At 37.5% G+C, this 14,166-nt stretch overlaps 1 pseudogene; it reads right to left on the bottom strand.

The window, feature by feature from the left end:
• The window catches only part of LOC131597465 (rhodanese-like domain-containing protein 6), a 35,633-nt pseudogene extending 22,169 nt beyond the window's left edge, over window positions 1–13,464 (bottom strand).
• Window positions 13,465–14,166: the final 702 nt, after the last annotated feature.

Raw genomic sequence — 14,166 nt, 5'->3', positions numbered from 1 at the left:
GCTGGATTGTAACTGATCCCTCCCTTAGTTCCAATAAGGGGTACGTTGGGGAAACTTCCGCAACTGAAGATGATCTTGGTTTCGTCGTTGTCAGGACTACACCAATCAATGTCTGTATGAGTGAGAGACATGATTTTCTGTGACCAATAAAGGCCATCCCTCATATTCCAGAAAGTGCTGGACTTTGGCAGGTGCGAAACGAACCATTCGTATAACAACGGTACGCAGCATGTGATTAATCCTCCTCGCTGCAGGTTTCTTGAATGCACAGAGTGATAAGCATCCGCAAGCAAGGTTGGAACTGGATTTCCAATTAAGAAGATCTTAATTGCGTTGATGTCGACGAAATCGTTAATGTTAGGGAACAAAAACAATCCGTAGATAAGCAAAGCCAAGATTTCCTCAAAAGCGCTCATATCTTGGATGCTGACGAAGTATCGAGCTTGATCAAACAGGAATTTGGAGGGCAATCCTTGAATTCCTCCTCTACTCACCATATGAGTTCTAATGTCGACTACGTTCAAAGGAGTAGTTGCAGCAATGATAATGTCGTCAGGATTCTTTTCCAAACCGGAGTACGGATCTTGCGCGTACACGGGTATTCCAATCAGGCGAGAGTACTCCTCTAACGTAGGCATGAGCTGATAATCTGGAAAGGTGAAGCAGTGGTACGTTGGATTGTAAAACTGCACCAAGGTGGGAAGGATCCCATCCACCATGTTGGTATTGAGCAAAGGCAGAAGTTTTCCATACTTCTCCTTGAAAGCCTGGGGGTTGACCACCAGTTTTCCGAGCTTTCCCAGTTCCTCGACCTGGGGAATCTTGAAGGTGTATTTCCTAGCTCTCTTTCTTCCGTAATCCATGGTATAGATCCTTAAGTCCTTTCTCCGTTTCTCTCTTTCTATAAAGTTCAAAACGTTCGTTATTTAGTTTCCTTGAAAAACGACTCGAAAAAGACTCTTTTTGTTTTTAGTTGTTTATTAATGAATGATGCATGAATGCATGAATGCACACACAAGAGTTTTAAACAAACATGGCGTTGAAGGGTATAGTGGTCATGAAGTCCAAACGCAATCCCCGCCCCAATGGTAAACTAAGGTTAAGGATTTTTGTACCTGTAGAACGGATTCTAGGGGTCTCAGAGTTTTTGCTCAACCTTAAAGATACGTTGATTGGTATCTATAAGAGAGTTTTCTCTGAGTGTAGTATCTGCGTGACAATTACTTCCGTAATCACCGCTCTACGTCCTAAAAAAAGCTTTAAGTGGGGTTAATGTGTTTCTAGGTCCTCCTGGTACAAATCAGTCTCGGAATGCAGTGGCGCAGTTAATCACAACCAGCCAGGCAAATCCCAAGAGTAGACTTGGAAACCAAGACTAGAGGGTCTTCACCGGGAAGACATCCTCCATCCTATCTTATGTTGCACTCAAATCCGGGTATAGGATTTCTCACCACAAGGGGGAATCAAGCCCTTTCCCGATACAGAATAAACAAAGTAAACAAATATATATATGCAACAATCACATGATATGACACAGAGGTTAGGCAGGACCTCTCTTGTTTGAGGGGGAATTTGGCATCCCTAATTCCTCATTGGGGCTGGACCAGCAACAGGTCAACCATTGGTTTGGATGAAAAACCAAGGTTTTTAACACTTATATCCCAGCAGAGTCGCCATTTTTATCTGTGGTGTCGTTTTCTTTACCTCCCCGTTTCACTTGGGAGGACGGCACGCTAAACCCTTCACGCGAAATTTGGAAGGAGAATGCGCCCGTGGTGGGATGAATTTTGTTTCAGTTCTTCCTACGATATCACACGAACTTTCTTATTGGTCCTACGAGTAGGAAAGGGAAAAAAAGATCTCAACTAAACCCTAGGAGTTTGCTAAGTGTTGGGATTTCACCTAGACTAGAAATTCTGGAGTCCGGGGGGTCGGTTATACATAGGGAAGTGTTTAAACACCCTACATATCTGTAGTACTCTACAGGAACCTTCTCTGTGTCATTGTGATTGTGTTTGCTGCTAATGATTGGGAAAGTTTCTCCTTTGTGTTAGGAGAAGGAATTGAATTGATTAAAGAAAGACAGACAGATAGACAGACTGACTATTTTTGGTATTTTATTAGCTCGCTGAGATTCCTTGTGAACCTCATGCCTACATATCCCTAGTGGAAGTCAGAGCTTAATGTAGTTCGGGGAACTAACTAGGGAAATTAAATGTTTTTTTGGTGCCTTGCTTGAAGCTCAAGGTTGAAGCTTGGAATTAAATCTCTGTTTACAGTAAAGAGACATGAAATCATCTTTACAGAGAGGTATTTGTACTATTCTACCACAAACATTTTGAAAGAGTGACAGAATAACTGGATTCATTTCATTCAAGAGGGGGACCTTACTTGTGTGTGCAAGTATGCCAGTCAGATGCCTCTTAAATGAAAGAAAGATGCTCGTCCAAATTAGGGAAAGTGTACAAGTCTGGGGATGTGCCAGAGCATGTCTTTCAGAGTCCTAAATGGGAGACTTTGATTGAAATTGAAATTGAAATGTTTGTTTGTTTGAATGTGGTAGAGTAGTAAAAATATCTCTCTATAGAGATGAGCTATGTCTATCTACTGTATAAAAGATTTGACTTTAGCTGGCTTGTATGAGGCCCAAGCTTGAGGCTTTTTTGATTGATTTATTAATATTATTGACTCTGGGAGATGACTCCATTGGGGATTAATTACAGGGTATTTTTGTGTTCTGTACAAAGCCCAGAATTGAGGCTGACTCTATTTAAGGAGACTCTATTTGTGTGCCTTGTACAAAGCCCAAGGTTGTGGCTAACTGCTGAGGATAATTGAATGAATGACTCTATTTTATGTGCCTTGTACAAAGCCCAAGGTTGTGGCTGACTCTAGCTAGGGAAAACATTATTTTCTGCCTTGTACAAAGCCCAAGGTTGTGGCAGACTCTTAAATAAACTGAGTATGGATGACTCTACGGGGAAAAGATCCTAGGTGTTAGGAATCTTTGACACATGAAAATATGGTTTATCTGCCTTGTACAAAGCCCAAGGTTGTGGCTACTGAGTGATGAAGAACTCACTGGGGAGACTCTATTATCTGCCTTGTACAATGCCCAAGGTTGAGGCTGACTCTTGACAGGGGAGTTTTATTGTTTGGTGCCTTGTATGAAGCCCAAGGTTGAGGCTAACTATTTTTGTTGGTTTTGACTCTACTGAGGAGATTTTATTTATTGAAAGACTGTTTTTCTTTGGAAGCTAACCCTTTCCAGGGATTTTGACTCAGCTGGAGAAATTATTTAGTAAAAGACTGACTTTATCATGTTTTTTGGAGGCTGACCCTTTCCAGGGGTTTTGACTCTTTTGGGGAAATTGTCTCCTAAGAGAAATGAATCTTTGGTTTTTTTGACATTTTTATTAATTGACTTTGGAGGCTAACCCTTTCCAGGGATTTTATTGAAATGATGGAATGATTTGGAGGCTAACCCTTTCCAGGGGTTTTATTGAAATGATTGGCAGAAAGATTATCTAGTGGAGACTTCTTGTTTAAAGCCCAAGATGAAGGCTGACTCATGCTGAGGAGAAAATAAAGATAGATCCTAGACTCTGCTAAGGAAGATTGATGAAGATAAGGGTGACAGAGACTGTCCATGTCTCTCATTCCAAAAGGTGTACTCAATGCAAAATTGAGACAAACTTAGCTTGTTTAAAGTCTGGTTTAAATTGGAAGAAACTCACCAGGGTAGGCTAAAAGGTGACTAAAGACCTGTTCCTATGTTTATAAGAAACCTGATGGGTCCTTGTATACAAGCTCAAGAGGAAGCTGGAAATGCTTTTAAGAAGCCTGTGGGTCCTTGTACAAAGCCCAAGAGGAGGCTAATCGAGGGTCCTTGTTATAGCACAAGAGAAAGCTATGTAGTTTTGAACTTATTTTGGCTCTAAGCAAATGGGTAAGAGGTTTCACCGGGAATAATTCCTCTTTGGGTGGATGTGTCCTATATTTTTGGATTCTAAGGTTTTTGCCAAGATGTTTCACCGGGAATAATTCATCTTGGGGGTTTGAACTACAGATCTCTAATTAGGAAAGAGCCTTCACCGGGAAGACATTCTCAATCCTAGGCCATATTCCTATAATATATATATATAGTTTAACTGTCCTAGGGTTTATACTCAAACATAGTTCTAAACTAATATATGCACAGTTTATATTTGACAGTAATTTAAATAAAGACTGTAAATTGAAAGCTTGTAAAGCCTAACCTGGATGGAGTGGAGGCCTTTGAAGAAGTATGTACAGAGCCTCAACAGTAATTGGTGGATAACAGTTGAATATATATATGAGAAACAGTTAAGGGTTTTTGAAAACAGAAGAAGTGAAGATGGACAAAGGTCACATAGGTATCTGAAGAGTTTCACCGGGAATAATGCCCTTCAAATACCAGAAGAATGTTTTGAAAACAGAAAGAAGATTTTGAAAATACAGTTTTGAAAACAAGCTAAGAAGAGAAGGTTTTTGGGACTTACACTCTATTAGAGGCCCAGTACTTTACAGTACTGGCTATAAAAGCAGATTGAAAATGATTTGAAATGATATAAGGTTTTGTTGTTTGAAAACCTTAATCATTTGATTTATTCGGAGATTTGAAAACAGCTTTGAAAAATGACAAATGTCAACTTAATTAAGGTAAAAACAAAGATTTTTAACTAATTAAGACCTAAACAATTAGGGTTTTATCATAAACTTATTTACAAAATGATTAGGTTAAAACAAAGTGAATATATACATTTAAAGTATTTAAGAAAACACTTAAAACATACTATTTTAAACCTAATTAAAACACATGAAATAAATAATATTTTTATGATTTTTTTTATTATTTACAAAATAGATATATTAAATGACAAGTGTGTGAAAAATGAAGTGAAAATGATTTAATTTGATAGGTGAATTATTCATGTGAAGTTGTGAAGAAAATAAAAGAATTTATGTGTTAAAAAATAGTTTTTGGCCCTTGGAGGATTTGAACCCACGCCCTTGAAGTCACCAGCCCAAAACAACACCACTGAGCCAACGCGCGCTTGGTGATAATAACTCTCACTCAATTGGTTATGTTTCAAAACAAGTGATAAATCATTGAAAAATAAAAGAATCAAAAAGTCTGGGGCGAGGGGGATTCGAACCCCAGACTTTGGACACGCGCAACACACAAACACTCTTTACCACTGGGCTGTAACGATTTAGTCGTTTATAAAACAACTTCCATTCAAAATAAAATAAAATTTGGCCCCAGATTTAAATTTTTGCGCGCCATGGCCATAGTCATCTTCTTCCTCGAGCTCAAGAATTTTCAAAATCCTAACTCTCTGGTTTCTCAACTAAATGACATGATGTAAACATCAATCTTGTTCTAAATTTCCTCAAGAATCCAGATATATAACTAACATTTATTTATATGAACTATAGCTACCTAATTTCTCAGAAAACTCTAAGAACACATGAACCCTAAATTTGAAATTAAATGACAAACAAGATGAATAAATGAAAGATGATAGAGGGTTTTCAATCCTCTGATGATGCTAAACAAGATAGAATCGAGCTTTAACTCAAAGAGTGCTTAAATTAAAGAGGTGAGGTTCAGAGACTTACCTCTGAAAATGGAGGTCGTGAGGGTGATGGAGAACACCTGGACTTGAATGAATGATCTCAATAGCTTCCTTGAGACTCAATGATGCTAACTGAATGCTTATTGGAGCTTGAATCCTCCTGAATTGCTCTGTGGACCTCCTTCGATTTGAGCTTCAAGTAGACATGGAGGTTGTTGAATTTGGAGTTACAGACGAGCTGCAGCCATCTGGTTAGCTTCAATATGACCTGAGGAGTGTGCCTGGATGATTGGCTTGGCTGGAAACCTCCTGAATTACTCTATGGACCTCCAACTGCAACAGCTCTAAGTGAGAGGTGAAGATGATGATTCTTCACTTACAGAAGTGTTTCAGAGGTCTACATCACCTCTAAATGACTTCCCTAATGTGTTTGAATACTTAATTCCAAAGGAAGAGCTTTGGTTTGAAGAATCCGAGTCTTCTTGCCAAAGAACCTTTGAAAACCTTAAGTATGAAGAAAGAAGAGAGAAAGCAAGAATTTTGTTGCTTTGGTGTGGTTTCTGAATGAGAAAGAGGCCTCTATTTATAGGCAATTGGTTCAGAGCAATTGATCATAGTAAGCTTGCTTAGTGTAGTGAGTTTGGTTTCTTAGCCATGAAGGAATTCAAAGAATATTCCAAGTGCAATGATGAGCTCTTTGATACCACTCCCTAGCCCTCGGTTTTGCTTGATCTTAGGGGACCAAATGGCTGCAGAAATGAGCTCCAATTGGTTGGGAGAAGATTCCTTTGATGAATCACCAATTTGTCATAAATTCAAAAATGCAATCATTACATAATCACATGCCTTTGTTTTTGGGAATCTTCTCTAATCCTTATGCAATGATGGAAATTGATGTATGGTATGGTTTCAGATGCATTAGAGGTCGTGTAGCATCACTTAGTGAAGCAAAATGCACAAAATTGCAAAGTTTCAAATTGTACATGACCTATAATTTTACTTCATGAAGCCAACTTTGAACAAGCATAACTCCTAGCTCAAATTGAATTTGGAGAAGGTTGAACACAATTTGGAAAGCCCTAAACATCTACTTCAAATCATTAGTTTGGAGTTTCTTCAGAATCCTTTGGAAAATTTGTGAAAAATGAGGCCAAAGTTGGAAGAAAACTAGGTTAAAACACTTAGAAAAATTTCTAAGTGTTTATGACTTAAAACTCCAAAATTTCCAAAACTCTTAAATGATTGATCTTTTGAAAAAAGTTCCTTTGTAAGATGTTGTTTTATTTTTCAAGATCTACAAATTTCATGTTGGAAGTTTTTTGAGTTGTGTAGGTGAAATTTTGAGTTCTCACCATGCCTTAAAAAACCCTAATTCCCGACTTTTTGCTCCTTGATGAATTTCTTTGAATTTCTTTGGTCAAATGACTTCATTATCCATATATTGATGATATTGATCCTTAAAAGTCATGGTTTGACCAAAAATCTCAAAAGTCAATGGTGATCCCACACAGTTGACTTTTTCCTGGTAAGGTGAGATTTTGGACTTTTGTGTAGAATCAAGATCTTCTCCTCAAATGAATGATGTAAATGGATTATATTGAGGTAGTAGAGACTCTTGAATCATGTCTTGAGTTTTGGATCCATGCCCTGATTAAAAGTCAACTATCTTGGTGAATTAGGTCAAAAACCCTAATTGTCGACCAGAGGACAATGATGACTGTAGACTCTGAACTGAGGTGTAATGTCCAGTGGATCTTATCATATGAGTTATTTGAAGATGATTGATGTCTTTGAATGGTTCTCTGGGGCTTTTTAGGGTTTCCCAAAGGTGATCCCTGATTTTAGTCCTTAATAGGCTCCAAACCCTAGTCTGTTGATCTGAGTAATTCTGTACTTAGATGACTGGGTGTCTAATCAATCATAGGTGAAATAATGAAGTTTTTGAGTCTTATGATTGTATTAGAGACTAATCCCTCTATTGATTGATCCTTTGCCTGAGTTTTCTTGTCTTTGAACACCCTCGATTGAATGCCAGACTGCCCTGGGTACTTACTTTGACTTGATGAAAATCCTGAAGATATGTCATCTCAGGGGGGTCAAAAATTAGGGTATGACACATACATCATTCATAATCAATCATTACATAAATATATACCATGCATCATGACATTACATGCTGCTAACTTTGTTTTTCAAGTAAGTTCCCAAGAGGACGAATATCATCAAACAACTTATCAACTCTAACAAGCCGATTTTCTTCTCCAAAAGAAATCCAGACGAAGATTCATTCTAATAATGATTCCTATCAAACTCCCATCACATTAGTCCCTTGGAAGTTAAATATCACATCAGTCCCCTGGCAGTAATCAAAATCCTTCTCATCATGTTAATCCCTTGGCGGTGATCAGTTGGTATTTATCTTATTAGTCCCATGGCAATGATATCTACATCATTCCCCTGGCAATGATATCTACATCAGTCCCCTGGCAGTAATCAAAATCCTTCTCATCATGTTAGTCCCCTGGCGGTGATCAGTTGGTCCTTATCATATTAGTCCCCTGGCAATGATATCTATATCAGTCCCCTGGCAGTAATAAAAACATTCCAAGATCTAATTCAGTTACTACAAACGGTGCTGACACGGTCAACATTCCAAGATCTAATTCTATCATCATGAACGGTGTAGACACGATCATCTTCCGAAGATCTAATTCAGTTACTACGAGCGGTACTGACACGATCATCTTTCCAAGATCTAATTCTATCATCACGAACGATGTAGACACAATCATCTTTCCAAGATCTAATTGAGTTACTATGAACGGTACAGACACGATCATCTTTCCAAGATCTAATTCTATCATCATGAACGGTGCTGACGCAATCAAAGAAAGAGATACACTTAATCATGACACTCAATTCAGAAAAGAACATGACAATGGAGTCACGACAATGGAGTCACGACAATGGAGTCACGACAATGGAGTCAGGACAATGTAGTCACGACAATGGAGTCACGAAGATGAAGTTACGAAAATTGAGCCACGACAATGAATTTATGACAATGGAGTCATGACAATAGAGTGACGATAATCAATTCACTTATATGATCCAGACGCTCAGGCCAATCGAGCCAACAGCTTAATTCCAACCCCACAGATACGATCTAATGTACGACTCATTCTGACACAAGTCAATACATCAATTGATGGCATCTGCAAGCCCATGTCCAATAAGTTTCTGTCAACATCCAAATGGCATCTTTAAGCCCATCTCCGACAATACTTTTCCTGGGTGGCATCTTTAGGCCCACCCTCGGAAAAGTCCCTGCATTAGCAAGGGAAAATTTCTTGGTATTCTAGTGTTCAATCCTCCTCTACCTTCAGATTCCAACTGGCACACAAGCCAATCTACATCTTCAGGTTTAAGAAAATTGAACAGGGGCAACTGTCATACCCCAAAATTTGCCCATCATATTTTCGCTTACTTGCTCAAAAATATCTTACTTGCCTCCTAAGCAATCAATCCACAAATAGGGTTTTGCCTCTCTCAAGGTAAAATCAGGTTCTGATACCTCAAGTGGACATCATAGCATCTCATATTTCTCAAAGGATCCTTATACTAAGTTTCAAACCATGACTCACGAGATTGCTCAATCAACAGCCCAAATGGTCAACAGTCGACCAATATGACCTAAAAGTCAACTATGGTCAAATCACAGTCAAAACTTCTGATTTTTGGTCAACGTCAACATTTTAAAGCACATTCATCATTTGACCAAGTATTGATCATGATTCATCAAGGAAAGCTTCAAAATCAACAAAACCCAAAGTTTCTAAATTAGGGTTTTTGAACTAAAAGTCAACTAAACTTTGACTGATCATAACTTCCATATGGTTCATCAGAAATTTCCCAACTAAAGCTCATTTTGAAGGAAATTGAATTCTATACAACTTTGTCTCTCGTAAGCCAAGGCCAAAAATGCCCCATTTGAGAGATATGAGCCAAAACATTACAGGTCTCTCTAGAAGCTCGCAAAAAGCTGTTTTTTGTCAAGAGCCATATCATCAAGATAAAATCTTCAAATGCCAAATATGTTCCAAATTGGCTTGTAAAGGACATCTTGGGATTTCCAAAAAGTCCTATAACACCTCCATAAAATAAAAATTGAGAGAGATATGACTTATTGAAGTTGACAAAAATTTGAGAAATACATGAAGTCTCAAATGAGCAAATTGGGCTTTTTGAAGTTATTAGCCCAAGTTTTGATACAAAAACAAGATATTGAGCCCATTAGAAGCACAAAAATTAATAATTTCATTTTTATCATTTTATTTGATATTTTATAGGATTTTTATTCATTAAAATTTCAATTTAATTTAAGTAAATGAGAAAAATATGGAAGATTTGTTTTGAGTTTGATTTCCAATCAAATAATGAGCTCATTATCAGTTTAAATCAAGATAAATTCGTGGAAAGAGAAATTTATAAGATTGAGCCAAAAATAGCAAAATTTCATATAAGTTTCAATAAAATATTTTCAATATTTTCTCTCATCAAAAACTTTAAGCCCAAGCCTAATATTTGACCTAATACCATTCATTATAAAGGCACAAACACTCTAAGTCAAAAGGGGAACAAAAATAAAAGCGGATCAAGGACTAGGGTTGTAAGAGTGCAAAGTTTCAAAGAAAGTTGGAAAATTGTGTTGCAAATTCACGAGAGTTTCAGGGCAAGCCATTTGTTCCAATCCACTTCTAAGGTAATAAAGCGTAAGAACACGTTCATAATTTATGTTCATGCTGCTTGGAATACACACCCTTTTGGTTGACACATTCTTCATATTTTGTAAAATTTGTATTATAATTACCCTTGCGTTTTAATGTATTTTGAACATGTGCACGAGTTCCTGGGAACATTTAGAAGACACTTGGATCGTTGGAACAAAGCTTTGATGCATAGAACAAGAGCCACCATTGCTAGGGCACAAAGGAAAAAGCTCTTTGTTTTCAACGTTTCAGGACAATTCAGCCTGAACTAATTGCACCATTGAGTTCCTAGCATCCTAATTAGTAAATTTGGGTTGGTATGATCTTTTGCTTTGATGTTATTTGTCGTGTTTCAAAGTGCAGGTGTAGTAAAGAGCAATCTGCGGGAAAATCCGCAGGTAAGATTGTAGCAACTTCCGCAGGAAAATCCGCAAGTGCGGAGGTAGAAGATGACTACATGGAGGGGCTGACTTGTTGACTACATGCGTGTTAACTCTCCATTCGAGGTTCAAGCGCTCCATCCCTCTCTCTAGCTCCAATTGGTGGGTCAAAATCTCTCCCCTCTTCCCATTTGGTGCACGCGTTGGTGGAGGGGCCCACGTTCAACATTTGGTTTGACCAATTCCATTTATGTATTTGTTTCCTATATAATTATTTTTGGGTGTATTTCTTATGACTAATCAAACGCAGCACAGCTGGCCACGCTTACTCGCCCTTAGCCACTATGCCCTGGGTTCGAACCCTGCAGATGCCAAAGGTTTTTTTCTTTTTAAGTTGATTGCTTGCAGCTGATGAGGAATCCTACGCGCCCATTCTATGAAGGCTTACTGTACACGCTCACTTCCCAACCATGAGCTCAAGATTTGGTCCAATGTCCAAGGATCTGCATGCCTACCATGAGCTCTCAAGGAAGCGCCATTGAGGATCCACGCCCAGTTTGTTTTCTTTCTTTTTTTGCTGTTCGTTGTCTTTTTTTATATATTTAGTTTTGTTTTTTTGTTTGTTTGTTTGTTTAGATTAATTCAAATAGAACCATTCAGCCTTTTTAATTTATTTTAATTAATTTAAATTTAGTTTAATATCAACTCCTATTAGTTAATTAATTAGGTAATTTAGGCTTTAGTTAATTTTTTAGGTTAATAATTAATTAGGTTTATAATTAGTTTTAATTTTATTAATTAGGATAATTAGGTTAATTAATTTTTATTAATTAGGTAATTTATGATTTAGTTAATCATTAGGTTAATTAAATTATAATTCAAATTTAATAATTAGGATTAGGGTTTGTTTAATCAATTAACTTTTTTTTCGTAATCTTAATTTAGTTTAGCTCATCTTGTGCAGTTAGGCTTAGTAATTAGTTCCCCTATAAAAATACACAAGAGGTAGGTGTTGCCCATTAACCTAGGCCTAGGTTTTTTAACCCTGTAAGTTTATTTTACCATTAGGTTTTTTTAGCCATTAACCTTCAAGGTTTAGGTTCGCCTTTTATAATCAAACATTAAATTTCTTCAAAAGCAATTCTCTTCTCACCTCATGCTCCATTGATTGTCGCATGTCTTTACTTTTAATTTTTTATTTTATTTAAATTTTGCTTTTTATTATTTATTTTAAATTCTAGAAAATGTGTATAGGTTTTCAAAATGTTTTCTTGTAATAGTTTAGGTTTATAATTTCTGCCCTTTACTTTTCTGCCTTTACTTTCCGCACCTTATAACTATAACTGTGGTTTATATTTTCTGCTGATATTTTAACTGCGTGGTTAGTAACAATAGGGAGTGACAAACAATTTAATGAATTTAGTTTGCCTAATACAAGATAAAAATATCCGAACTGAATCACGTGATTGTTGCACACACACACACACCTTTAGGGTAATCTCTCTTATTGCTGCCTTTCGATAAAAAATAGTCAAGTCCCTCGAATACGAGGATCCTTAGCAATGTTACCCTCAGTTCATAATCATCATAAAAGATCATAAGTCCCTTCGATGTTGCCTACGATAAGATGATAATCGTCCCTTTCAAATGCTAAGGCATCCTCACTGGTTGCCTAAAATGACTATTATAGTCTTCCCTAAAGACTACCTGCCCTCTTTATGGTAGGGATAGTTTTATGGCGAACGATAATCTTTGATGACCCTTTTCAAATCCAATGAAAGGACTACCTACCCTCTCTATGGTATGGATAGCCCTTTCAAACAAAAGTCTTAAAGAACAGAAAAATTAAACTTAGGGTAGTTGCTTTTAATTGCTTGCTCTACTCAAAACTTAAATTTCAAAATTACTTTTCACACCTCTTTACAAAAACTTTCAAAAAGGCTACGCTTATTTACAAGCTAAAGTCCTTAACAAATCTTTTTCCTATTCACACACTACACTTCAAACATTTTGAAAACAAAAAGTGAGCTAAGAAAGTAAGAGCCTATGCATAACCATGGATACAAAGGGTGCTTACACCTTCCCTTTGTATAACCTACCCCCGAAACTCAAAATCTTTCAAAGGTCTTTCGTGTTCTTTTTGCCTTTCCAATTTGATAAAATAAAAGTCGGTGGCGACTCTTGCTATCCGCAACATTTCAAAAAGTCAGTTCTCCCACCGTATTATAGTGAGCATGTTGCTTCGGACCAGTTTCTGTACTTCACTCATGAGAGGGTAATAATTTTCCACAGTATGACCAGGAGCATTCTTGTGGAAAGCACAGCGAGCATCTGCCTTGTATCAAAATGGTAGATTAGCAAGAGGAGGAGGAGGATCCCTCAGTTGAACTAGATTCTTCTGAAGTAGCAAAGGCAGCAATTCCGTATAAGTCATTGGAATAGGATCAAATGGTGGATATTTCCTTTGTTGATTTTGTTGAGGAGCCTGTTGTCGAGGCTGTTGAGGTGGAGCTTGGCTAACACAACAGCAATTTGTTGTGGTTGATACCGTCTTTTTCTTCCTCTTGAGATGGCACTAACAGTTTCTTCCTTCTTCTTGGCAAAGTTACTACCAAATCTTTTACCGCCACCACTAGATAGTGATGAATTGGCTTCTTTGACTAGGCAACCTTCTCGGATACCTTCTTCAAGCCGCATCCCCATGTCTACCATTTTAGTAAAGTCATTGGGAGCACTTGCTACCATCTTCTCATAATAAAATGTGCTTGGTGTCTTAAGGAACACCATGGTCATTTATTTTTCTTCCATGGGAGGAATGATTTGAGCAGCTAGTTCACGCCATCTTTGCGCGTACTCTTTGAAAGACTCTTTTTCTCTTTGGGACATAGCACGAAGTTGATCTCTGTCCGGTGCCATATCAATGTTGTATTTGTATTGTCTAATGAAAGCTTCACCCAGGTCATGGAAATTACGGATGTGAGTACTATCCAAACCCATGTACCATTTCAAAGCAGCTCCAAATAAGCTATCTTGAAAGTAGTGAATTAACAAGCATTGATCTTCCGTGTGCAAGGACATTTTCCTTACATACATGATCAGATGACTATGAGGACAAGAATTCCCCTTGTACTTCTCAAATTCTGGGAGTCTGAATTTGGCCAGAACTTTGACATTCGGAACCAAGCATAAATCATTTACTTCTTTTCCAAATAGATCTTTTCCTCTAAGGGCCTTAATCTCTTTTTGCATTTCTTGAAATTGGTCTTTAAATTCTTCCAATCTACCCATACCTTCAGAAGGAGCACCATGGAAGATCTGTTTGTTGTGGAGAGGAATAGTGTTTATAACAGCAGGAGTAGCAGTCATAATAGCTTGAGGATTTATTGTTTGTGGAACAGGAATCTGTTGTCCAGC

This window comes from Vicia villosa, linkage group LG4, assembly GCF_029867415.1.
Source record: "Vicia villosa cultivar HV-30 ecotype Madison, WI linkage group LG4, Vvil1.0, whole genome shotgun sequence".
Lineage (NCBI taxonomy): Eukaryota > Viridiplantae > Streptophyta > Magnoliopsida > Fabales > Fabaceae > Vicia > Vicia villosa.
Note: the sequence above shows the minus strand (reverse complement) of the source record. Positions and strands in the feature narration are given on the sequence as shown.